Raw genomic sequence first — 23,907 nt, 5'->3', positions numbered from 1 at the left:
CACCTCCTTCTTGGGTTCAGAACCCCAGAACTGGTATGTTGCTAACTATTTCTCAAATAACAAGGATGTGAAATCTGGGGTGCAAAAAAAGTAAAAATGGCACGTTGGTTACAATGACACGTGATTCTCCATGATCACTAAATATTGTAGCAAAGGTAAGTGGATGTTGACCACAGCAGAATTTGGTTGTCATATAAACAATGGGAAGAATTTTTTTATTAAGACTGGAGTGAACAGAATCCGTAACCACTGTTCATAGTATTCGCCTTGTCCACAACCGTATGAGCTCCTACCTCACTAACAACATTCTTGATCTGGCTTTCGCCCTCAACATTCCATTAAACTGCCCTACTAAAACTCGCCAAGGACCTATGAACTGCTAAAACTGACGGCCATTACTCTATACTTACTCTTGGACCTTTTTATGCTTTGACACAGTTGACCACCCTCTCCTCCTCAACAAACTCCACTCCCTTGGCCTCTGACTCTGCTCTTTCCTGGTTCCCCTCCTATCTCTGCGCACTTTCAATGTCACATACAACACAATCTCCTCGGCTCCATCCTTGGGACCCTCATGTTCTCTCTGTACCTTTTCCCTGGACCAGTTGATGACTTCCCATGGCTTTCAATGCCACCTCTATGCTGACACAGATCTTTCCACTCAACTTACCCCCTCAATCTCCTCACATATCAGGAAAACTTGTTGAGCAACATATATGGATGTCACACCACTTCTTAAACTCAATCTTTCTCAAACTGAGCTTGTAATATTCCCCCCCCCCCACTTCTACCATTGAGATCAGCAGCACAAACATTGTTTCCTTCATACAAACCAAGGTGCTGGGTGTAATCCTAGTCTGACCTGTCCTACAGCCCCCACATCCAATCACTGGCTACATATTGCTGCCTAAACCTCTGCAACATTTCCAGAATTTGCCCCTTACTAACGACATCGCAAAAACAACTTGGTCACTCCTTGTTTATTTCCCACCTTCACTACTGCAACTCTCATAACTGGCCTACCTTTTACCCAGGCTATCCCCCTTTTAGTCTATTCTGAATGTTGCTGCTGCTAGACTGAAACACCTTACTAATCTGTGACTGCTGCTCCTCTCTGCTAATCCCTACACTGGCTCCCCCTACTCCACCATCTAAAATTCAAAATGCTAACCACAACATTCTCCCCTGATCTTTCTTTCTCTTTCATTCACTGACTAACACAGCTCCATTATTCTTGACCATAGGGTTGTTATGCCACCTTCAGGAGAGGACTAGGCAGAACATGTTATACATGTGAAACAAAAAACAACTTTACAGTTCTGCCCAGGGGGCAGTCCCTCCACTAACAACCCCTCAGCCTGCTTCCTGCAGCTTCAATCATTTTCTGCCTAGTGAAGGAGCTGGACCTAGGAACCCTGCAGGACCATCGGTCCTGTTTTTTTTTTTTTTTTTTTTTTTGTTTCTTTTGCGCAGGATTTGGATCCTGTGATCTACTATGAACAGCCGGCTGGGTGACAGGCTGGATACTCTTATCCTTGTAGTCTCCCCAGCCTGGCCATAGAGCATGTGCAGACCATAGCTACGCGCTGGGTCGGCCACAACATGCCCCTCAGGCTCCAGGGGTGGCTGGTGAGCGCAACACTCCGGGGCATACATATGACTGGGCTACTGATGTCTGCGTCGGTGTGCTGTGGCCAGCAGCCACCCCGTACTCTTCATGAGTGGGTCTGTGATGGGATTTCCCCAGCACGTCCGCATGGTAAGTACAGCTCTCCCTGCCTCAGTGGGGTTGAGCAGCTGGGCATTCCCTGGGGGGTGTCTGTGGTCTCCCCCCACCCCCCCGGGTGTCTGGAGGTCTGCACTTGCTGATCGCCATAGCGCTGTTCTGCCGCCATTTTCACTGTCTTTCCCCTAGTGTATAGTTGTTTGTCGGCCATGTTTGGTGTGCCTCCGTGGGAAGCATGGTCAGGAACCATTACTGTAGTTCAGCCATTTTCCCTGTGATTATGTTCCTTATACTTTTCACTCAGTGGCCATTTTGTTGTAGCCCAGCGCGGCTTTTATGCTTGCCCCTGCTGCTCAGAACAGCTTGGTTTTTCACTCGGGACACCTGGGAGCTGACACAGGCACTAGTAGCTGAATGGAGCAGAATGTGGTCAGGGCGGTGAGTCCTGCAGTGGGGCCCCCTCAGTCTGCATCAGCTAGGAGGGTGGGACTGTGCACCTGTCTTAAGTCACCGAGGGTGACAGACAGACAGGGTGAGTCAGCATGGCTTCAGAAACTGGGGTTTCTTCCCCAATGCAGTGCCTTTTGGATGCTTTGTCGGTGGTCCTTGATACGTTCGTTGCCAGGATGGAGGTGGTGCATGGGCGCAAAGGTGGTAAAAAAGCGGCCCCTGCCCCTCCGGGAAGAGCTGTGACGCAGGCTATGGCCCTGCAGAGACTGGTGGCCCCTCCTTTGTTGTTTCAGATGGCGCTGACCAGACCGGACAGTGAGGATGATTCCCCATTCGGGTCTGCGCGCAACAAAGCGCTAGTTGGAGCACTTATCACAGCTGTGCGTGATACCCTGAAGATTCAGGATACAGCAGATCCTTCTGCTGAAGTGGCGGTCCCTTTTGGGTCCCATAAGCTAGCCCGTGCACCTAAGGTGTTTCCGCATCTGACTTATTTCGATAAGTTCATGTACAAGGAATGAGCAAGACCGCAACGGGCCTTTTCGTATGGCGGTGCATTGCCCCCTTGAGGAGAGCCTTCTTTAACCACTTCGCGCCCAGGCCAATTCTGACATTTCTCTCCTACATGTAAAATTCCTAATTTTTTTGCTAGAAAATTACATAGAACCCCCAAACATTATATATGTTTTTTTAGCAAAGACCCTAGAGAATACAATGGCGGTCGATGCAACTTTTTATCTCGCACGGTATTTGCGCAGCAATTTTTCGAACACGTTTTTTTCAGAAAAAGTTTCATGCTTAAAAACTGTAAAAGTTAGCCCAATGTTTTTGCTTAATGTGAAAGAGGAGGATACACCGAGTAAATAGATACCCAACATGTCATGCTTCAAAATTGCACCCGCTCGTGAAATGGCACCAAACTTTAGTATTTAAAAATCCCCATAGGGGGGTCGACTTCAGGCGTTTTCAGCCTGGTGGGCCTTTCGGCTGTCCGACCAATGGGTCTGCAAACTGATTTCCTCTGGCTACAAGATAGAGTTCCTCTTGACCACCAAACAGATTCTTCCCCTCCAGCATACCCTTACTCCCGGCTCGCCCGGAGGCCCCAATGGGGACAGTAAGGGACCTGCTAAGTCGCGGGGTGATAGTGCCTGTTCTGGAGTCAGAAAAGTGCCAGGGGTTCTATTCCAATCTGTAGTCCCCAAAAAGGAAGGGGTACTTCCAATATTGGACCTGAAAGCCCTCAATTGCTTTGTAAAAGTACAGAGGTTTTGAATGGAATAAGTTCGCTCAGTGGTCGCTGCACTCCATCAAGGGGACTCCCTGGTGTCTTTGGACATCCAGGATGCGCACCTGCACATACCCATATGCCTCCGGCATCAGAGGTTTCTGCGATTTGCAGTTGGAAGCCCACTACCAGTTTGTGGCTCTCCCTTTTGGCTTGGCATCAGCTCCCTGAGTCTTTACCAAGGTATTGGCTCCAATTTTGGCTTTGTTGCGACAACGAGGGATCGCAATCGTAGGCTACCTAGACTATCTCCTCCTGAGAGCATCTTCTGCCTCAGAATTAGAGGCGGATGTGGCGATCACCATGCAAACCCCACAGGATTTTGGGTGGCTGTTGAACCTAAATAAGTCGGTGCTTGTACCGACTCAGCGCTTGGAGTACCTAGGCCTATTGCTAGACTCCATGGAAGTGAGTGTTTCTCCCTTCAGACAAACTGCAGACTCTCAGAGCTGTGGTAAAACTATTGATGAACCGCAGGTGGTCAGTGCTACGCTTTTGCATGCGAGTCCTGGGGCTCATGGTGGTCTCCTTCGAGGCAGTGCCGTACGCCCAGTTTCATACCAAAGTCTTGCAGAAGGAGATCTTGACGAAATGGGACAAATCTGTTATCTCTGGATCAGCAGATTCGGGTGAGTCAGTCAGGGACTCCTTGCTCTGGTGGCTTAGGTCCGAGAAGTCTTTCCTACCTCTACATTGGACAGTGATCACAACGGACACTAGCCTAACCGGCTGGGGTGGAGTACTGGGAGTACAGTCGACCCAGGGCCTCTGGTTGAGGGAGGAATCCAAGTCGCCGGTCAATGTGCTCAAACTTTGAGAGATCAGGCTATGTCTCTCCACATCGATGAGACTTCGGGGGCTTCCCATCAGGATCCAATCAGACAACGCCACAGCGGTGGCATATGTCAACCATCAAGGAACAAGAAGCTCTGCTGCAGAGGTCGCTCACATTCTTCAGTGGGCAGAGCGACATGTACTGGCTCTATCGACCATTTACATCCTGGGAGTGGAAAACAGGCGGACTACCTAAGTCGCCAGATGCTGGACCCAGGAGACTGGTCGTTGCATCTGGAGGTGTTCAGGCTCCTGTGCCTGCGATGGGGCACACCAGACATGGATCTTCTGGCTTCCCGTCTCAATCGGAAGGTGCTGAGATTTGTATCCAGGACAAGAGATCCTTGGGCAGACTCGTCAGACGTGCTGGTGGCTCTGTGGGATCAGTACCGACTAATCTATGCCTTTCCTCCGCTAAAGCTACTACCACGTCTGCTCCGCAGAGTGGAGACCGAGGGTATTCCAGTAATTTTGATTGCCCCAGATTCGCCTCGGTGCCTCTGGTACGCCGACCTAGTAAGCCTGGTTGGAGACTCTCCTTGGCAACTGCCGATGCAAGAAGACCTGTCTCAAGGTCCGATTCTCCATCTTGCTTTACCATTGTTGGTTTTAACAGCATTGGCTGTTGAGAGCCAGGTGCTAATGAACCAAGGCCTCTCGGACTCTGATTTCAACCATGCTGAGAGCACGGAAATCTTCTCGGAAGATATACCATTGTACCTGGAAGGCCTACATCTCCATGTGTGAAGAGAGAGGATGGCACAAACTTTGGACTGGCCACGGCGAACCCGAGGTGTGCGAGCTTGTAAGCGTTGTTCTCACCCTCTCCTCGGTGCCCAGACACAGATGCGAATTCCCTGTTCAGCTCCAAACACTGCACATTACTGGTGGTGATTGCCACACAGCCACGCCCCCAACATTTTGTCATACACTGACTTCCTCATGGGGTTCCAACTTTAGTCCAAAGTTTTCTGTTCTGGAGTGAGGCTTGCTGTGACTTCTGATTATCGATTTGCTGGCTTTTGAACTGTGAGTGTAAAAGGTTGAAGTGTTTTTGTGTTTTAATCGATTCATACGGTTTTACACTATTGGAGCATCTTTTATTATTTTACATGTGGAATATTTGAATTTGCACAATGGATGATTGTCACAACAGTTCACTTCTTGCTGTTTGGCTGATGAGCACTTAAGCCTGATAGGAAAGTACAGGCATTGGGAGTTGGTGAGTGCATTTCTTAAAGGAGTGGAATCGTTGATCGCTTTGGTGTGGTGGATGGAAGTAGACGAGACATTACTAGTTCAAAGGATACTTTTTGGACACTCTCATGAACTTTCTTAATTGTTCTGTGACACATTTATTTGGTTCACTTATCATAGGGTGATACAATTCTCACACATGTTGTTCATACCATTTAATTGTTGTCCCGTTTCTTGGAGTTGGTTATAATTTATAGTTAAGCGCCACAATTTTTTCCTTTTTTCTGAGTTTAGTTTTAAAAGGTAAAATATGATTTGCATCTAGTTTAAGTAGCTATATTGTGATATTTGCCCTGCTACATTAAAGCGGAGCTCCACTCAAAAAGGCAAGCGCTGCTTATCTGCCTCCAGAAACCAACCCCTCCCCCCCGGTTTTGGCAAGTACCAACTCCCACTTCCGGCTGACTATGCTGCGGCGCAGTAGGAAACTGGTATCCATTAACTGAGATGGCAGCGGCAGCACCCCAGAGCCGATTGCAAATCACATCTGAAGTGAGGACGCCACTGGATTCGTGGACAAGTGCCCTAATAAGTCAGCGGCTACAGTATTTGTAGCTGCTGACTTAATTTTTTCTGAAGGAGCCTGGCGCTCCTCTTTAAGCAATGCATACTGTAGACCAGGGGCAGGCAACCTTTTGAGCACAGTGTGCCAAAAAATGTTTTCAAAAAAATTGAATGTGCCGATTTTATAACAAAAAATGTTGACTTTACACTCTCAATCACCAAAAGTATTTTTTATAAAGTAAATGCTGTAAACTACTTTTTAGTAGAGAGAAATTAACATCCTGCACTCTCACATGTCAGATCAGCCCCAATTCATGCATCTTTACAACTCAGATCAGTGTCCCACCTGCAAATCTGTTTCGCCACTGTAAACCCAGCCCCCCCACCCGGAGCCATCTTCTCATTTGTCATAACACTGCACTTATCCACCCATCTGCCCCACGATGCACATGTCTTCCACCTCTGTTACCCCTGCTCTTCTGCCCCACCACTGTAACCCCCTGCTCATGTGTTCCACCAATGTACACCTTGTTTCTTCTCTGCCCTAACACTGAACCCCCCCCCCCCCCCCCATATCTGTCCCACCACTGTAACCCCCTGCTTATCTGCCCCATCACTGAACCTCTTTCACATCTGTTCCACCACTGTACCCCCTTGTTCTTCTGCCTCATCAATGTACCCCTTTTTTCATCTGCTCTACCGCTGCATCCCCATGCTCTTCTGTCTCACTACTGAATCCCCTACTCATCTGCCCTACCAATGAACCTCATCCATATACCCCCCTGCTCACCTGGCCCAATACTTAAAGTGGTTGTAAACCCTTACAAACCACTTTGACCTACAGGTAAGCCTAGATTAAGGCTTACCTGTAGGTCCAAGAAATATATCCTAAACCTATATGGTTTAGGAGATATTTGCCCGAAAACAGGCACCGCTGTCTACGGCGCACAGGCGCACTGAGCGTGGCATTCTCAGAGACGGAGCTGCCGCGCGTGTCGGCTCCCGTGCGCATGCGCGGGAGTGACGTCATTGCGGCTTCGCCGAATGACAGCGGTGGAGCTGCGAGACCCCACCAAGAAGATGGATGTGGCGGACTACAGGGGACAGCGGCGACTTCGCTGGATCCTGTGTCAGGTAAGTGACACATAATGGACTACTATGCAATGCATAGTAGTCCATTATGCTTTGCCTTTGCAGGGAATGAAAGAGGAAGTAAACTCATCAGGGGTTACTTCCTCTTTAACACCCCTGCTCTTCTGTCCCACTGCTGAACCCCCTTCTCATCTCTTCTACCACTTTACCTCCCTGCACATCTGCACCACTGTGCTTTCCTTCTCTTCTGTCCAAACTCTCAACCCCTCCTGCTGATTTTCCCCTCCGCTGTACCCGCTTCTCATCTATGATAGGCAGAGTGGTGAAAGGAAGCAGAGATGAGACACGTCTACCTGTCCAAGCACACGCTCTCTTCTGATCCACCACTCACATCCAGCCCACGTACTTGTATTTGATGTCACATGCAAGTCTATGGAATGGATGAGCTCAGGTCAGGGGCTTTTTTCTATCTATCTAGCAGTGGGCCTGTGTGCAGGTTCATAAGTTGGGCCCTCGCTGCTGAGAAAAAGTGGTTGGGTGTGATTGGCATTGTGCTAAATACTGGCTGTGGCTTAAGAGGGACACAGAGTGCAGGGGTTCAGTAGTAAGTGAAGCAAAGGTTCCAGGAGCTCAATAGTAATTCCACAAACTGTCACCCGATTGGGGTTTTCTCAAATGCAGTGAAATCCCTTCTTTCTGAGACTGGTAGTGGCAACCAAGCGAGTCATCTTCCTCCAGATGGTGGATAGGGCTAGCAGGACTGTGATGGTCTTTAGCAGTGGCCAATGACAGTCCTCCTTCTGGAAACCGGGATCCCCGCAGCATAACTGCACCCAATCTCTTCCCTGTCACAAAAGCAGATGGTTACAGCAAAGTTAAAGAACCAAACAATGTTTCCCATCTTTTACAACAGTTCCTCCCCTTCAGTGCAGGGAATTATGAAATTGGAATGCATTGTCTCACTGACACTTTCCTGTGCTGCTCTGCTGATGGGGAGGGAGTCCAGTGCTGGCAAAAGAGGTTTCACTTGGGGGGGAGGGTCAGGGGTTGCCAACCCCTGCTGTAGACACACAACTGCAGTCTAGCAAGCTGCATTTTTGATCAGTTTTGTTGGAATGAATTAGGCTGGGTTTACATTTATGCCAATTGGGTGGTATTCTCATCTCTGTTTACTCTTTATTCTTTTGAAAAGTGTGCTGTAGATAGAGCATGTCAAGCGGTAGCTGTGCTCCTTGGAGATATGCTGATTGCCCATCCGTGCCGCTGGAGTAAGCTCAGGCTATCATGAATGAGGGACCTGCAGACTTGGTCATGGTGTGCGAGACCACCCCATATCCCCAACACACCATCCCATACTCCACTCCATCTCTCCCGAGGACAGGGATTCCCTTCTCTCCTAGGAATGGTGAATCCATCTCAACTAGGAACCCCATCTTCTCTGTGGACCAAGACCCCACTTCCCCTAAGAACAGGAACCTGAAACACCATTTTTTGCAGCCTCATTTGGAAAAATAGACCCCCATGGATCAAACTAGAACACTTGCGGAGACCTAAAAACAGCAGGGATTTGGCATTTCCAAATCCCTGGCTGTATTACCTAGCAGCCCAGCTGCAACATCTTATTGGCACTTTTGCAACAGCGGAGGGGGACAATGACTAGGCTGCAAAGCTCATCTCAGAAACTAATGCTCCACACTGTGTGGAGGACCAATTCCCATGGCACTGGAAGCCTCAGCCTTCACTAAACCACACAAAAAGTACCCAACCTTTAGTCTAGTCCAGAAGTTATGGAACATATGCAAATATCTCCTGAATCTGGATGGTTATACAGAGTCCAGCCCTATATGGCAAAGCAAATATTCAGTGGTGGGGTGCTGTGCTCCTTCACTGACCTGAAGGAAACATATGGTGTACCCTCATCAATGCACTTCTACTGTATGCAACTTAGTCACGTGGTTGCAACACAGGGCCTTCAGAGTGGCACTTGTCCCTGATTCTAGTGTTTAGCCTTCTTGGAAATGGGCAGTTGGATGGGGAACAATGGGAGGAAATCTTGCAAGCGCTGGGCATGTGCTCACTGAATGTGTCCCAATGACTTACCCGGCTCAACATCCTGTTGCAAACATACTATAACCCTCCCCGACTCCATTTGATGAACTTGCAGCCTGAATCCATATGCACAAGATGTAAACGAGATCATGGAGACCTCATACACCTTCTGTGGCATTGCCCCAAGCTACATACCACATTTATCGGCGTAAAACACGCACATTTTCCCCCCTAAAATCGGGGGTGCGCGTTATACGCCGATTCCCCTGCCCTTCCTAACCTTTTCTGCCGCTCTCGGCGGCTTTCAGGTATATTCGGCCGTTCTCGGGTATATTCAGCCGTTCTCTACGGCTTTCAGAAAGCTGGCGAAAATAGGCGGGAAGGGCCGAGTGCGGCCGAAAACACCCAAAAGCCGCCGAGACCGAGCGCCGCCGAGATACACAGGACATCGACTCTGTATCTCGGCGGCTTCATTTTTAAAATGGCAAGGAGACATGCCTGCAAGGCTGCAATGCAAGGCTGCAAATGACACTGACAAGGCTGCATTGATGGGCATTTAAATGTAAGTTTTTTTTTTTTTTTTTTTTTTTTTTTCCTTAAACTTCCCTCCTAAACTTGGGATGCGTGTTATACGCCGATAAATATGGTACATATTGGGCAGGAATAGTGAATACGGTCAATTCTGTGTTCAAAGTCTCTTTTCCACAGGACCCTAGAGCATGTCTCCTGGGTGCACTGGAAGAATACGAATGGGAGGGGCACAGCAGAGGGGCTATACATAGAGTTCTATTTCAAGCTAGGAAACTGATTATGATACACTGGAAGTCTGAGGCTGCGACCATAAAAGAATGGATTGACAATATTGGTACTGTATTAAGAATGTATTAAGAATAGAAAAACAGATATAACAGCACAGGGGAAGTGCACATAAATTTGAGAAATTGTGGGCACCGCGGCCAGAACTAGCCCTGGTGGAACTAGTGGCTGACAGACTACTAGGAATAAATGTGAAAATGTTGAGGTGGCTATGTTGGTTATGATTGAGATTCATGGATCTAAACCATATTGCAATGCAAGACATTGAATGTAATACACTTCTGAAAAATAAATAACATTTTGTTAGATAACAATAAAAAAAAAAAAAGAACAGGAACCTGCCAACCTCACTGCAATCTTTGCTTTTCTAACACTGAACTGCCTTTCTGCCAATCAGGAGGCACAGGTCTAATACCGGTCACCTGATTGGCTGAAGGCACATGAGATCCCATTGGCCAGCTAGCAGAAGCAAAGAAGAGATGCACCGAGGACACAGGAGCCATTGCCTGACCCACAGCTCTCTGCTGTCACCCGCTGCCTGACCCACCACCAAGATGGCGGTAAGTGCCGGTCAGACAGTAGGTGGGGGGGGCATAGTAGCTGCATATGATGGGACACAGGGGCTGCATTTGATTTTTTGTTTTAGTATTTTTCACCCCCCAGCCACCACTGGTTCTTATAATGATTTCTGACCATAGAATTACATGTGGTACAATATGATTGGTTGTCAAAACATACATCAATGTAATTACATCAGTTAAAAAGTAATGGGACATCTACAGTTCAGACAGTTGTCTGAGAGTGTCTGGAACTGTCTTAAATTCATCCGAATAAACTTTCACCCAGTAAACTTGTAACTGTCTTACAAAAAAATACCAGCATGAAGCAGAGAGTTCATCTAGAGTTCTAGAGTTGCGACCCCTTATCTCTGCTGTTTTGTACCTCACTAGAGGTATCTCTGATCATGTGCCTTTCTCCTTGCATCTCCGCCTTCTTCCACGGGTGGGTTCCATTCTATGGCACAGGGGAAATACAAAAAGGGTATTGCAGATTTTTGGAACATGAATTTAAACACGTTTTACCCTTCCATGGAGTGGGAGACTTTTATGACCACCCTCCGTGGAACTAATTTGTTACTGGTATACTATGTAAAAATGCTCAACTGGGTGCTGAGGAATTAGAAACTGATATGCTGCAAGCAGAAAGTGATTATCTTTCTAACTCGGACCCACACACTCAAGAGTAGGGATGAGCCGAACACCCCCCGGTTCGGTTCGCACCAGAACTTTCGAACGGACCCCAAATTCGTACGAACTTTAGAACCCCATTGAAGTCTATGGGACTCGAACGTTCGAAATTAAAAGTGCTAATTTTAACGGCTAATATGCAAGATACTGTCCTAAAAAGGGTTTGGGGACCTGGCTCCTGCCCCAGGGGACATGGGTCAATGCCTAAAATGTTTTTAAAAATGGCCGTTTTGGCGGGAGCACTGATTTTAATGACGATTAAAGTGAAAAAAAAAAAGGTGAAATATTCCTTTAAATATGGTGCCTGGGGGGTGTCTGTAGTATGCCTGTGAAGTGCCACATGTTTCCCGTGTTTAGAACAGTCCCTGCACAAAATGACATTAAACGGAAATAACACCATTTAAAACTGCTTGCAGTTTTAATGTTATATCTGGTTCCTGCAATATGGTTGAAAATCATTGAGAAAAATGGCATGGGTAGCCCTCCCTGCCCATTACCAGCCCCTTTGGGTCTTGTACGCATATTAAGGGGAACCCAGTACCCATATTAAAAAAAGGAAATGCGTGTGGCCCCCAGGCCCTATATACTCAGAACAGCAGTATACAGGCGGTGCAAACAAGACAGGGACTGTGTAGGTTTGTTGTGTTAAGTTGAATCTGTTTGTAATTTTCAACTGGTACATTTTTAAAGTGTAGCTCCAGTCAAAAAAACTATTTTTAAGCTTTTTGGAAAACATAGGGAAGGGTTATCACCCTTGTATAATTTGTTTTGTCGTACATCTTTTTTCATCTCACTTGCTGTTGTCTCCTTCCTTTTGCAAGTAGGAGATGTTTGTAAGTTGGATGTTTGAAAGTAGGGGCCTGCCCTATATGCTCTGCAGAAATGGCGGAACAAGGTGTTGGTTTTGCCACAACATTGTAAGCCCTCAAAGTGACTCTTGGTGGGCGCTGGAGCGCCCTGCTGTGAACGATTATATCAAGAATTGTAATTACATGCCATTGTTGAACAGTGGTAGAAAAATTGACCTTTGGTGGTTGTGGTGCTGGTGCCACAACACTATAAGTCCTCACCGTTACTCTGGGTGGGCACAGGAAGGGGCCCTCCTGTGAAATATTATATCAAGAATTGTAATTACATGTCCCTGTTAAACAGGGGCAGAAAAATTGGGCCTTAGGCACTGGTGCTGGTGCCACCACACTGCAACCTCTGCCATATACTCTAATTTTATTGCAGGAATTAGCCCTGCTGCAAAGCATTGAATCAAAAATTGTAATTAAACGCCCCTGTTAAACAGGGGCAGAAAAATTGGGCCTTAGGCACTGTTGCTGGTGCCACCACACTGCAACCTCTGCCATATACTCTAGTTTTATTGCAGGAATTAGCCCTGCTGCAAAGCATTGCATCAAAAATTGTACTTAAACGCCCCTGTTAAACAGGGGCAGAAAAATTGGGCTGATGGCATCACCCAGGGCCAGAAATGTTCTTCCAACATATCAGCGGAAGAGGAAGAGGATAGACAATCAACATAACAGGACAGTCACTCAGCATCAGCATAGGCAGTCTTGAAGGGATGTGATATTTAAAAAAAAATTATTCGGTTACATCAGCTTCAGGTGCTTGGTAGCTGTGGGTGATCCAAGACTGATTCATCTTGATGAAGGTAGTCGATCAACTGATTCGGTGGACAGGCGCACCCTGTGATCGGTAACAAAGCCACCAGCAGCACTGAAGGTGCGTTCCGAAAGAACGCTGGATGCAGGACAGGCCAGTAGCTCAATTGCATACTGTGCAAGCTCTGGCCAGTGATCCATCCTCAAGACCCAGTAAGCCAGAGGATTTTCGGTGGGAAAGGTGTCCAAGTCTGACCTTGCCCCTAGGTATTCCTGCACCATGTAAATCAGACGCTGGCGATGGTTGCTGGAACCGATCATACCTTGGGGCTGCGGACTAAAAAATTGTCTGAAAGCATCAGTCAGACGGCCACCTTCTCCACCGCTCCTTCTGACCGATGCCTCAGCAACACGTTGTCGAGGACCAGGAGTTTGTAACCTCCCAGTCTCTGGGAACGCATTGCACAGACCTTTCTGCAAGGCCTCCCGGAGATGTCTCATCCTCTGCTCCCTCTGCGATGGCAAGATAAGGTCGGCAACCTTACCCTTGTACCGTGGATCAAGGAGAGTGGCCAGCCAGTAATGGTCCCTCTCCTTGATCCGAAGAATACGAGGATCCTTCCGCAGGCTTTGCAGGATCAGGGAGGCCATGCAGCGTAGGTTAGCTGAGGCATTCGGTCTGGAGTCCTCTGGGTCACTAAGGACAACATGATTCGCAGCTACCTCCTCCCAGCCACGTACAAGTCCATGTGTTTCTTGGGACTGTAAATCATCCCTACAAGACTGCTGCTGCTGATGCTGAGTGCCAGCCTCCACCTCCATGCTGACACAATCATCCTCCTCCTCTTCCTCATCCTCTTCCTGTGTGATGGGTGGCACAGCAGGAACACTGTCTGGATAAAGGGGGCCTTGAGAGGCAAGGAAGTCCTCCTCTTCCTACCTCTGTTCTGCCTCAAGTGCCCTGTCCATTATTCCACGCAGCGTATGCTCCAAGAGGTGGACAAGAGGTACAGTGTCACTGATGCATGCACTGTCACTGCTCACCATCCTTGTGGCCTCCTCAAACGGTGACAGGACAGTGCATGCATCCCTGATCATGCCCCACTGGCGTGGTGAGAAAAAACCGAGCTCCCCTGACCCTGTCCTGGTGCCGTAGTCGCACAGGTACTCATTGATGGCCCTCTGCTGCGTGTGCAGCCGCTGCAGCATGGCCAACGTTGACTTCCACCTGGTGGGCATGTCACATATAAGGCGGTTCTTGGGCAGGTTCAACTCCTTTTGGAGCTCAGCCAGCTGAGCACAGGCATTAAATGATCGGCGGAAATGCACACAGACTTTCCTGGCCTGCTTCAGGACATCCTGTAAGCCGGGGTACCTGCCCAAGAACCGCTGCACCACCAGGTTAAGCACGTGAGCTACACAGGGCACATGGGTCAGTTGTCCCTGTCGGAGGGCGGAGAGGAGGTTGGTGCCATTGTTGCAAACCACCATTCCTGGCTTAAGCTGGCGTGGCGTCAACCACCTCTCGGCCTGCCCCTGCAGAGCTGACAAAACATCCGCCCCAGTGTGGCTCCTGTCCCCCAAACAAACCAGCGCAAGCACGGCATGGCATTGTTTTGCCTGCGTACTTGCGTAGCCCCTGGAACGCCTACGGAGCACCGCTGGTTCTGAGGACAGAGCACTGGAAGAGGCCATGGAGGAAGAAGAAGAGGAGGGGGTGGAGGAGAGAGGTGTGTCACAACCAATAGTAGCATTTTGGAGGCGTGGTGGCGGAACAACCTCCAACACTACTGCACCTTGTCCTGCATCCTTCCCAGCTGCCAGAAGAGTGACCCAATGGCCTGTGAAAGACAGGTAACGTCCCTGTCCATGCCTGCTGGACCATGAGTCAGCGGTAATATGCACCTTACCGCTGACCGCCCTGTCCAGCGAGGCAAGGACATTGCCTTCCACATGCCGGTAGAGAGCCGGAACCGCCTTCCGTGAGAAAAAGTGGCGTTTGGGGACCTGCCACTGAGGAACCGCACATTGTACAAACTCACGGAAGGGGGCCGAGTCTACCAACTGAAAAGGCAGCAGTTGAAGTGCTAGCAATTTAGCCAAGCTAGCATTCAACCGCTGGGCATGTGGATGGCTGGGAGTGAACTTCTTTCGCCGGTCCAGCAGCTGGGGCAGGGACATTTGCCTGCTATAATCGGACGTGGGTGTACCGCTAGCAGAGTTCCCGGAAGCACTTGGCTGTGACACACCTAATTCTACACCTTCATTCCTCTCAGAGCAGGTTTCAGAGAGGACTGAAGGTCTAGTGGGGTTGGAGATGCCAGCTGATGAGGAGCAAGGAGAGGTCCGCTTTGTTCTTTGGTGTGGGTCTTTGAGGTATGCTTGCCAACGAGCTGCATGGCAGGTCAACATATGTCTGGTCAAGCATGTGGTGCCCAAGCGGCTGATGTTTTGGCCACGCGAGATACGCTTGAGACATATGTTGCAAATAGCAGTGGTGCGATCTGATCCACTCGTCTCAAAGGCCCACACCAAAGAACTTTTAGAATAACGCGCAGAGGCAGCGCCCTGCACAGGCAGAGCTCTGCGGTGTGATTCAGTCGGTGTGCTGCCCCTAAGCTGGCCCCCGGAGGGCATCCTGCCTCGTTAGATATGTGCCTCCTCCTCCTCTCTCCTACCAGGCACCCACGTGGAGTCAGTGCCCTCATCATCCCCTCCCTCTTCATCGCTGTAGCAAACCTGGCAATATGCTGCAGCTTGTGGAACATGACTGCCAGATTGCTGTCCTTCTTGAGCATCCCCTCTCTCTGCATTCACGCTACTGCCTTCCTCTAGCTGAGTGTCATCGTCAGAGGCTACAAAACACTGGGCATCCTCCTGGAGCATGTACCCAACACTGTGCTCAAAGAGTTCAGGAGACTCCTCAGGAGGACGTGGTGGGTCTAGGGAAGGAGTCACTGATGATGACATTGAGACGAGGGAAGACGATGCGTTGGCAGCTGCTTTGCTAGTACCCTGAGACTGGGTGAGAGAGGATGAGGAGGATGAAGAGGGCTTGGTCATCCACTCTACCAAGTCATTGGCATGTTGCGGTTCAACATGTCCAGCTGCCGAAAAGAAGGACAAGCGTGTCCCATGGCCACGTGCTGATGACAATGCACCGCGTCCATGACCAGCACTGTTGTCTCTAGACACAGAGCCTGCTTGCCCTCTTTTATCGGCTCGCGCCTGTCTGCCTCTCCTTGCTGGCCTTCCAGACATGGTAATGGCCTGAAGGGAGTTGGGTAAAACAGCAGTTGGGTAGTGTATATTGTGCTGGAGGCACACAACACCCACTAACTCCTGCAGATGCCTTTATTATAGAACACCAGAGATAAAGGGGTATACTGTAATGGAGTCACACAACACCCACTAAGCCCTGCAGATGGCTCTATTAGAGAACAGCAATAAAGGGTAGATAAAGGTGTATATTGTGCTGGAGGCACAAAACACCCACTTACTCCTGCAGATGCCTTTTTTATAGAACACCAGAGATAAAGGGGTATATACAGATGTATACTGTGCTGTGCTGGAGGCACACACAACTTCCAATAACTCCCGCAGATGGCAAGTGGGCTCAAATAGAGAAGAGCTATGTAGGTGGATATAGCGGTGTGTACAGGGTACAGAGCATGCAGACAGCACGCACAAGCTCCTAACACTACTGACTGCAAGCTCTATTATAAAAGATAGATCACTAGCTATATAGGTGAGGTGAATATAGCGGTGTATACTGCGGTCAGAGCACACAGACAACAGCCACTACAGAAGAGCAAGATCGAAAATCAGCCGATAACGATCGGTGTATACTGTGTTGAAGGTACACAGAACACCCACTAACTGCTTCAGACGCCAACACACTACACAAGGCCGCCGCGCTGGCGGCCTTATATAGTGTGGGGCGTGTACTACACAGCCTGAGCTATGATTGGCCACAGGCATCCTGCCTGTGGCCAATCATGGCTCTCCTCGCTGCTGGCGCTGTGATTGGCCAAGCATGCGGGGTCACAGTGCATGCTTGGCTAATCATGAGCCAGCAATGCACTGCGATGACGCAGTGCATTGTGGGCCGTGAGCGCCACACGAATTTGGGGCGAACGGCCCATAACGTTCGGAATTCGCCGAACGGGCGAACAGCCGATGTTCGAGTCATCCCTACTCAAGAGGCATAGCTGCGTAATACACAGAATATGAGCTCCAGCTATTAGACCTTGCTAAAAAGAAAATGCTTCATAGTACCTAAAAAATTTTTTTTAACATGATAACAAAGCTGGTGATTTACTCACCTATTTAGCTAGACCTGATTCAGTCCCCACTTCTATTCCCCGTATTCAATTATCTACCAGTCTGATTGGCACTGCTTGTCATGAGGTTCTGGATGCTTTCCTGTCCTTTTATACTAACCTTTATGCTTCTACGATTCAATACTCTGATGAACAATTATTTGGCTTCGGCATCCCTCCCTTCTTGTAGAAATGGAAGCACCCATCTCCATTGAGGAGATTGATGTTCACAACTACCTGCTGATGAAACTCTAGGCCTTGATGGCTTCCCAGCTGAATGGTATGCTGATTGTAAACAGTTACTCAGTCACAGGCCATAGGTGTTCTCCTTCTATCTATGCAGGAAGCGTTGAGTGTTCTTTTGAAACCTTACAAAGATCCTCTTAAATGTGACTCTTATAGACCAATTTCTCTAATTAACGTAGACAAAGAATATAGCAAAAGTATTGTCAGATCGGTTGAGTAAGGTGGTTGTGCAGTTGGTGAAAGGGGACCAAGGTGGTTTCATACCTGGTTGCTCCACTAGAATGAACATTCACAGATTTCAAAACTTGCAATAGCCCATCCCACTCGTGCTGATGAAACTTCAGGCCTTGATGGCTTCCCAGCTGAATGGTATGCTCACTGTAAACAGTTACTGAGTCACTTTCTTTTCTGTACATTCACTGAGGCACAGGACATAGGTGTTTCTCCCTCCATCTATGCAGGAAGCGTTGATTGTTCTTTTGAAACCTCACAAAGATCCTCTTAAATGTGACACTTATAGACCAATTTCTCTAATTAACGTAGACAAAGAATCTAGCAAAAGTTTAGTAAGGTGGTTTCACAGTTGATGAAAGGGGACCAAGGTGGTTTCCACTAGAATGAACATTCACAGATTTCAAAACTTGCAATACCCCCATGATTTCCATCCCACTCATGTTATTGTTTCTTTAAACACCTGTAAAGGGCTTTGATAGTGTTGAATGGCCCTAGCTTTTTTGTGTACTGCAACTTTATGTATGATAGCTTGGATACATCTCTTATACTAAGCCTGTAGCAAGCATTAAGAGTAAACTCCAATATTAATAATGCCTTCCCGATAAGTCATGGCACTCGTACTCAAATGGCCTTTTGCCATTCGTATTAATTACTCCTCCACGATTAGAGGTCTTCCCATTTCTCTCTATGCAGACAATACTTTGGTTTGCTTAGCTGATCACATGACTCCTTATATTTTCTACAACAAGAAATTACTACATTTGGTGATTCTGGGACAAATCTAGCTTATTCCCCTTGGACCAGGTGGCTATGTTTATGATTCACCTGGAATCCAGATTGCAGGTAGTAACCTTATTTAGGTACTTGAGTGTCAAGTTTCAATTACCTTTATGTATTCGCTACAGCAGTGGTCATCAACCTTGTCCTCAGGGCCCACTAACAGGCCAGGTTTGCAGGATAACTGAAATACATCACAGGAGGTATACTTTGCTGCTTAGTGATTGTAATATTCTAGTCTGCATCTCCTCAAGGTAATACTTAAGGCCCATACACACGATCAGACATTTTGACAACAAACATGCAAATTAGCTGTTTTGGAGCAACATCCGACCTTGTGTACGCTCCATCGGACAAACTTTTTTGGTTTTCATCGTACTTTTGTTGACTGTGCGAACGGACAAACTTTCTGGCAACAAAAGTCTCAGATGGAGCAAAGTCTGCTCGTGCGTACAGAAAACCATAGGGTTTTTGAACAAAGTACAAACAGGCATGCTCAGAACCAATGCAAAAGATCAGACAACAATACAGAAGTTGACCAAAGGTGGCGGTAAAGAGCAGAAAAACCACATGATTTGGTGAAAGTTGGCTGAAAAAGTCCTGCTGTGTGTATGCAATACAAGTTCAGGGCCAACGCCATTTGTACAAAAATCCAAGGGAAAGTTTGTACAAAGTCCTATTGTGTGTATGAGGCTTTACAGTGCCTGTTAGACCCCTTTTACACTGAGGTGGTTTACAGGTGCTACAGAACTAAAAATAGTGCTGTAAAGAGCCTCTCCTGTCTCTCCAGTGTAAAAGCCCAAGGGCTTACACACTGGAGTGGTGCGCTTGCAGGACAGTAAAAAAAAAAGAGTCCTGCAAGCTGCATCTTTGCAGCAGTGTATACACTGCTCCTAAAGTGCCCCTGCCCATTGAAAACAAGGAGGCAGCGGCGCTTTGCAGGCGGTTTTAACCCTTTTTTCGGCCGATAGCGGGGGTTAAAACCACCCGCTAGCAGCCGAATAGCGCCACTTTACCGCCGACACCCGCTGCAGTGTGGGCCCTGGGGGACAGGGTTGATGACCACTGCTCTACATTAATGTCTGTCCTTTGATATCCCAGTTGCAACTTCAAACCAGGCAGTGGATGACCTACCATTGGATCTAATAAGCAGGGTCAATATTCTTAAAATGATTTATCTGCCTAAACTGTATGTTCTGGCCAATTCCCCAAATCAATTTTCAAACATTACCCTCCTAGAATAGTGCTTGAGATTGCCGAATCATCATTTGGCGGGGCTTGACTTCCCTAACTTTTATTTGTACCATTTGACATCTCAATTGGTGCACATTTATGTTTGGCTGCATCCCACCTCAGCTACCACCACTGGAGGTGGCAATTGTCTTCTTGCTGGAAACCCTTCATAATATTATCTCCTACCGTCAAGTACCTACTCATCCAGGTACTATGATGTTAAACACCCCCTTTCATTGTTTTGCAAAGTATTGACCCATATCTCCAAGTCATCTTGGATGACATCTCCCAATAACGCTTTATGGTTTAATCCAGCTCTAGATGAGCTATATTCCTTACCTGCTCCCCAATAGTGGTCCTCCCGAGGTTAAATACCTATGTCATCTTTTTACCGTGCAAGGCTTTAAGTCCTTACAACAGTTGCAGGAGGACTTTAATTTACCCTCCAACTATTTGATTATCGGTACCACAACTCAGTATGTGTACAATTAGGGTCTCTGACCCTAGAAATTTTTTTTTTTTTTTTTTTTATGATGACCTGATCCAACGAATATTATTTCTGCTTACTATTCTGCACTTGACAGATTCCAATTCTAGGTTCATCACTGCTCAGGCAAAATGGGCTTCATAGGATATACCATTTACAGATGCGGATTGGTCTGAATTTAGTGTCCCCTACAGAAAGGCTGTTATTCCTTCCAAAGATAGAAATTATTCAGCTTAAAGTTTTTCATCACTCTCACCTTACGCCTGCTTGATTACACAAGATGGCTTTGTACCCTCAGCAAATTGTTTCAGAATTTGTGGTCAGGTTGCCGATTCCCTACATAGTTTCTGGTCTTGCACAGTGGTCCATAGATTTTGGGAGGAAGTAGGCTCATTTTTTTACATCCCAAAAAATGGAAAATTGTATACGCACCTTTCCGTAATTTCCCTTTCCTGACGCATCTTCATGGCACCACACACTGGGTTGTGACTCCGCCCCCACAACCTGACAGGATTGGTTAACTAAATTTGAAGGGGAGACCCCCCGCTGCATTCTCTGTAAATATCATCACAAACAAAACAAAACGGGGTGGTTATTGTGTGGTGCCATGAAGATGTGTCAGGCAGCACACACTGGGAAATAACTCGCCAGACGGGTGGGTAAATGCAAATAATATTTAATTCCTACAATGCAGAAGACTTGGCTCTTATAACAGATCTACTAAAATCTGCCAAGGACAAATGGGCAGAATTCACTCTATAGTGAGAAATGAAAGTATGCTCGGAAGACCAAGTTGTTGCCCTACAAATCATCTCTGGAGAAACCCTGCAATATGCTGCCCAGGAGGTAGCCACTGCCCTAGTAGAATGAGCCCTGATGTCTTCTGAAATTGCCAAATGTTGAGTGGAATATGCCTTTTTAATGGCTCTCACCAACCAGGATGCAATAGTGCGTGAGGAAGCTGCCTGCCTGCGTCTGGTTTCATGAGGAATGACCAAGAGAGAGTCCGTCTTCCTAAAGGAGATGGTGGCTGACAAGTAGTTGCTGATGGTGGTTTTAATGTCCAGCGGATGAGGCTCTCCCTGATCATCAGTGAAGGATGGAAGGACAATGTCTTGGTTATAGTGAAAGGAAGTAGCCACTTTGGGTATGAAACGATCTGAGGCTCTAAGAACTACCCTATCCGGAAAGAAAACCAAATAAGGTTCTGATATAATCAGCTTGAATTTCTGATACTCTCTTAGCTGATGTTATAGCAATAAGAAAAGAAAGTTTCAAAGTTAAGTCCCATAGTGAAACAGACTCCAAAGGAATAAACGATGGATTGAAAAAAACATGGAGGACTACTGACAGATCCCATGATGGAAAAATAGGTTTCCTAGGAGGTTTTATTTTCAGGCTAGCTTTAAGAAATTGTATGACCAGTGGATGGAAAGCCCATTTTGTGCCTGTTTTAGCGGAAAGAGCAGAAACCTGCACCTTGAGGGTACTTGAACTCAGGCCTTTGTTAATTCCCGACTGAAGGAATTCCAGAATTTGAGGCGGTTCTGGAGAAAGAGGACTCCAATCTCTCTCTTGGGCCAGGAGGCAGAACTTTTCCCAAATCCTTGCATAGATGGAATTAGTAGAAACCTTCATAGCCTGCATTAAGGTACAGATGACCTCCTGAGAACAGCCTTGCGCCCTCAGTCTAGACCTCTCAATTTCCAGGCCATCAGATGCAACCTCTCGGGAGCTGGATGGTAGAACTGTCCCTGTGAGAGAAGGTCTGGTTTTAATGGAAGAGGAATTGGCGGTTGAAGACTGAGTTGCAGAAGGGTCGTAAACTACGGCCTCCTCGGCCAGAATGGAATCACTGCGATTATTGTTACTGAGGACCTCCGAAGTCTGGATAGGAACCTCACAATCAATGGAGTAAGAGAGAATATGTACCCCAACTTGAAATTCCATGGATGGACCAGACAGTCTATTCCCTCGGCTGATGGAAACGGATTTCTTGACAGGAACCTGCGACATTTGGTGTTCATTGGTGTGGCTGCTAGGTCTACCTCTGGCATCCCCCAGGCTTCCGTCAGGAGAGAAAAAATTTGAGGACTCAAAGACCACTCGTTTTTGGACAACGATCTCTGACTCAGATAGTCGGCCAGTACATTTAGTGCTGCTGGGACATACACTGCTCTCAAGTCTGCCAGGTGTATCTGAGTCCATTCTAAAATAGGATGAACTTCCCTCATCAGAGTGACACTTCTGGTACCTCCCTGTCTCTGTACATAAGACACTGCCACCCTGTTGTCCATTCTGATAAGCACATTTTTTCCCGACAGTAGAGGCGTGAATGCCCTCAAGGCATGAAAGACCGTCCTGACTTCCAATATATTGGAAACCACTCCTAGGGCTTGGAACTGCCATTGGCCCTGGGCTGCTAGATCCTGATAGTGGGCTCCCCAGCCGCTCTGGCAAGCATCCGAAGTCACTACCTCTGGGTCCGGAGGGACTATTAGCTTGTATCTTTTGAAATAGTTTTGGTGTGTCCACCACCATATTGATCGCTTCACCGACCTGGAGATGACAATGATCTGATGCATGGACACTCCATCCCACTGCTTGAGAAAAGAGTTGTGCAGGGTCCTCATGTGCCATTGGGACCATTGCACCATGGGTATGGTTGCAGACATAGATCCCAGCATACGCAGACAGACCCTGGCTGACAGATGATTTGCTGATAGCAGCCTCCACATTTTTTGTATTAGAGGCTGATTCTTTGCCTGCGGGAGTTGCACTCTGTTCAGTTTGGTGTCCAGATGTGCTCCTAGGAACACCATCTTTTGAGTGGGTTGTAAACTGCTCTTCTTCCAATTGATGATCCATCCAAAGTTGTGGAGAGTTGAAAGAAGAATTTCTCTGTGCTGAAGCAATATCTCCTGACTTTTTGTCAACAGTAGGATGTCGTCTAGGTAATGATGAATTCGAAGACCTTTCCCTCTGAAGAATGCCACTAACAGTAATAGAACTTTGGTGAATGTCCTGGGAGCTGACGAGATGTCGAATGGAAGGCACCGAAACTGAAAATGGCAATGATTGATGGGGAATCGAAGACATTTTTGAAAAGCCGGATGGATTGGGATGTGAAGATAGGCGTCTGACAAATCTACTGACAGCATCCAATCGCCCAGACTTATCGCTAGGAGTATGGATTGGAGACTCTCCATCTTGAAGGCTTCCACTCTGATGCTCCTGTTGAGCCTTTTGAGATCTAATACTGGACGAAAATCTCCTGTCCTTTTCTTCACTAAAAATAAAGGGGAGTAGAATCCTCTCCCTCTTTGAGCCGACGGGACCTCTACAATAGCCCCCTTTTGTTTTAACTCCGCTACATATTCTACTAGGAGATTTCTCCTGAATAGTGTGGATGGTAGTCTGGTAGCCTGGAAGTGGTTTCCTGGAAACTTGTTCACGAACTTCCACTTGTGCCCATACTTGATTGTGGACAGTGCCCAAAGGTCCTGTATATGCCTTGTCCAGATCTGAAGAAAACCCCTTAGCCTGGCGCCCACCTGGGCTGGGTGGGCGGACAAACTTTCAAAATGATTTTGGGTACTCCCCCGCGGGTGTAGCCTTAGTCTTCTGCATTCTCAGTAAGGAAGGTTTAGTATTCTTCCAATCTCTCCTAAACTCTCTACCGGGACGGTAGGATCTGGACTCCCTGTATTTATCCGGGAGATGCGTCTAAAAGAA

At 47.5% G+C, this 23,907-nt stretch overlaps 1 protein-coding gene across 4 annotated transcripts in view; it reads left to right on the top strand.

Moving 5' to 3' along the window:
* Positions 1 to 23,907, top strand: part of PAICS (phosphoribosylaminoimidazole carboxylase and phosphoribosylaminoimidazolesuccinocarboxamide synthase) — a 174,268-nt gene that overhangs the window by 100,463 nt on the left and 49,898 nt on the right. The window lies entirely within an intron of this gene.

Source organism: Lithobates pipiens, unplaced genomic scaffold (assembly GCF_037356315.1).
Source record: "Lithobates pipiens isolate NorthernLeopardFrog02 unplaced genomic scaffold, aLitPip1_a1.2 Scaffold_13, whole genome shotgun sequence".
NCBI classification, from domain to species: domain Eukaryota; kingdom Metazoa; phylum Chordata; class Amphibia; order Anura; family Ranidae; genus Lithobates; species Lithobates pipiens.
The sequence above is the reverse complement of the archived record's forward strand: the minus strand, read 5'-3'. Positions and strand labels throughout refer to the sequence as shown.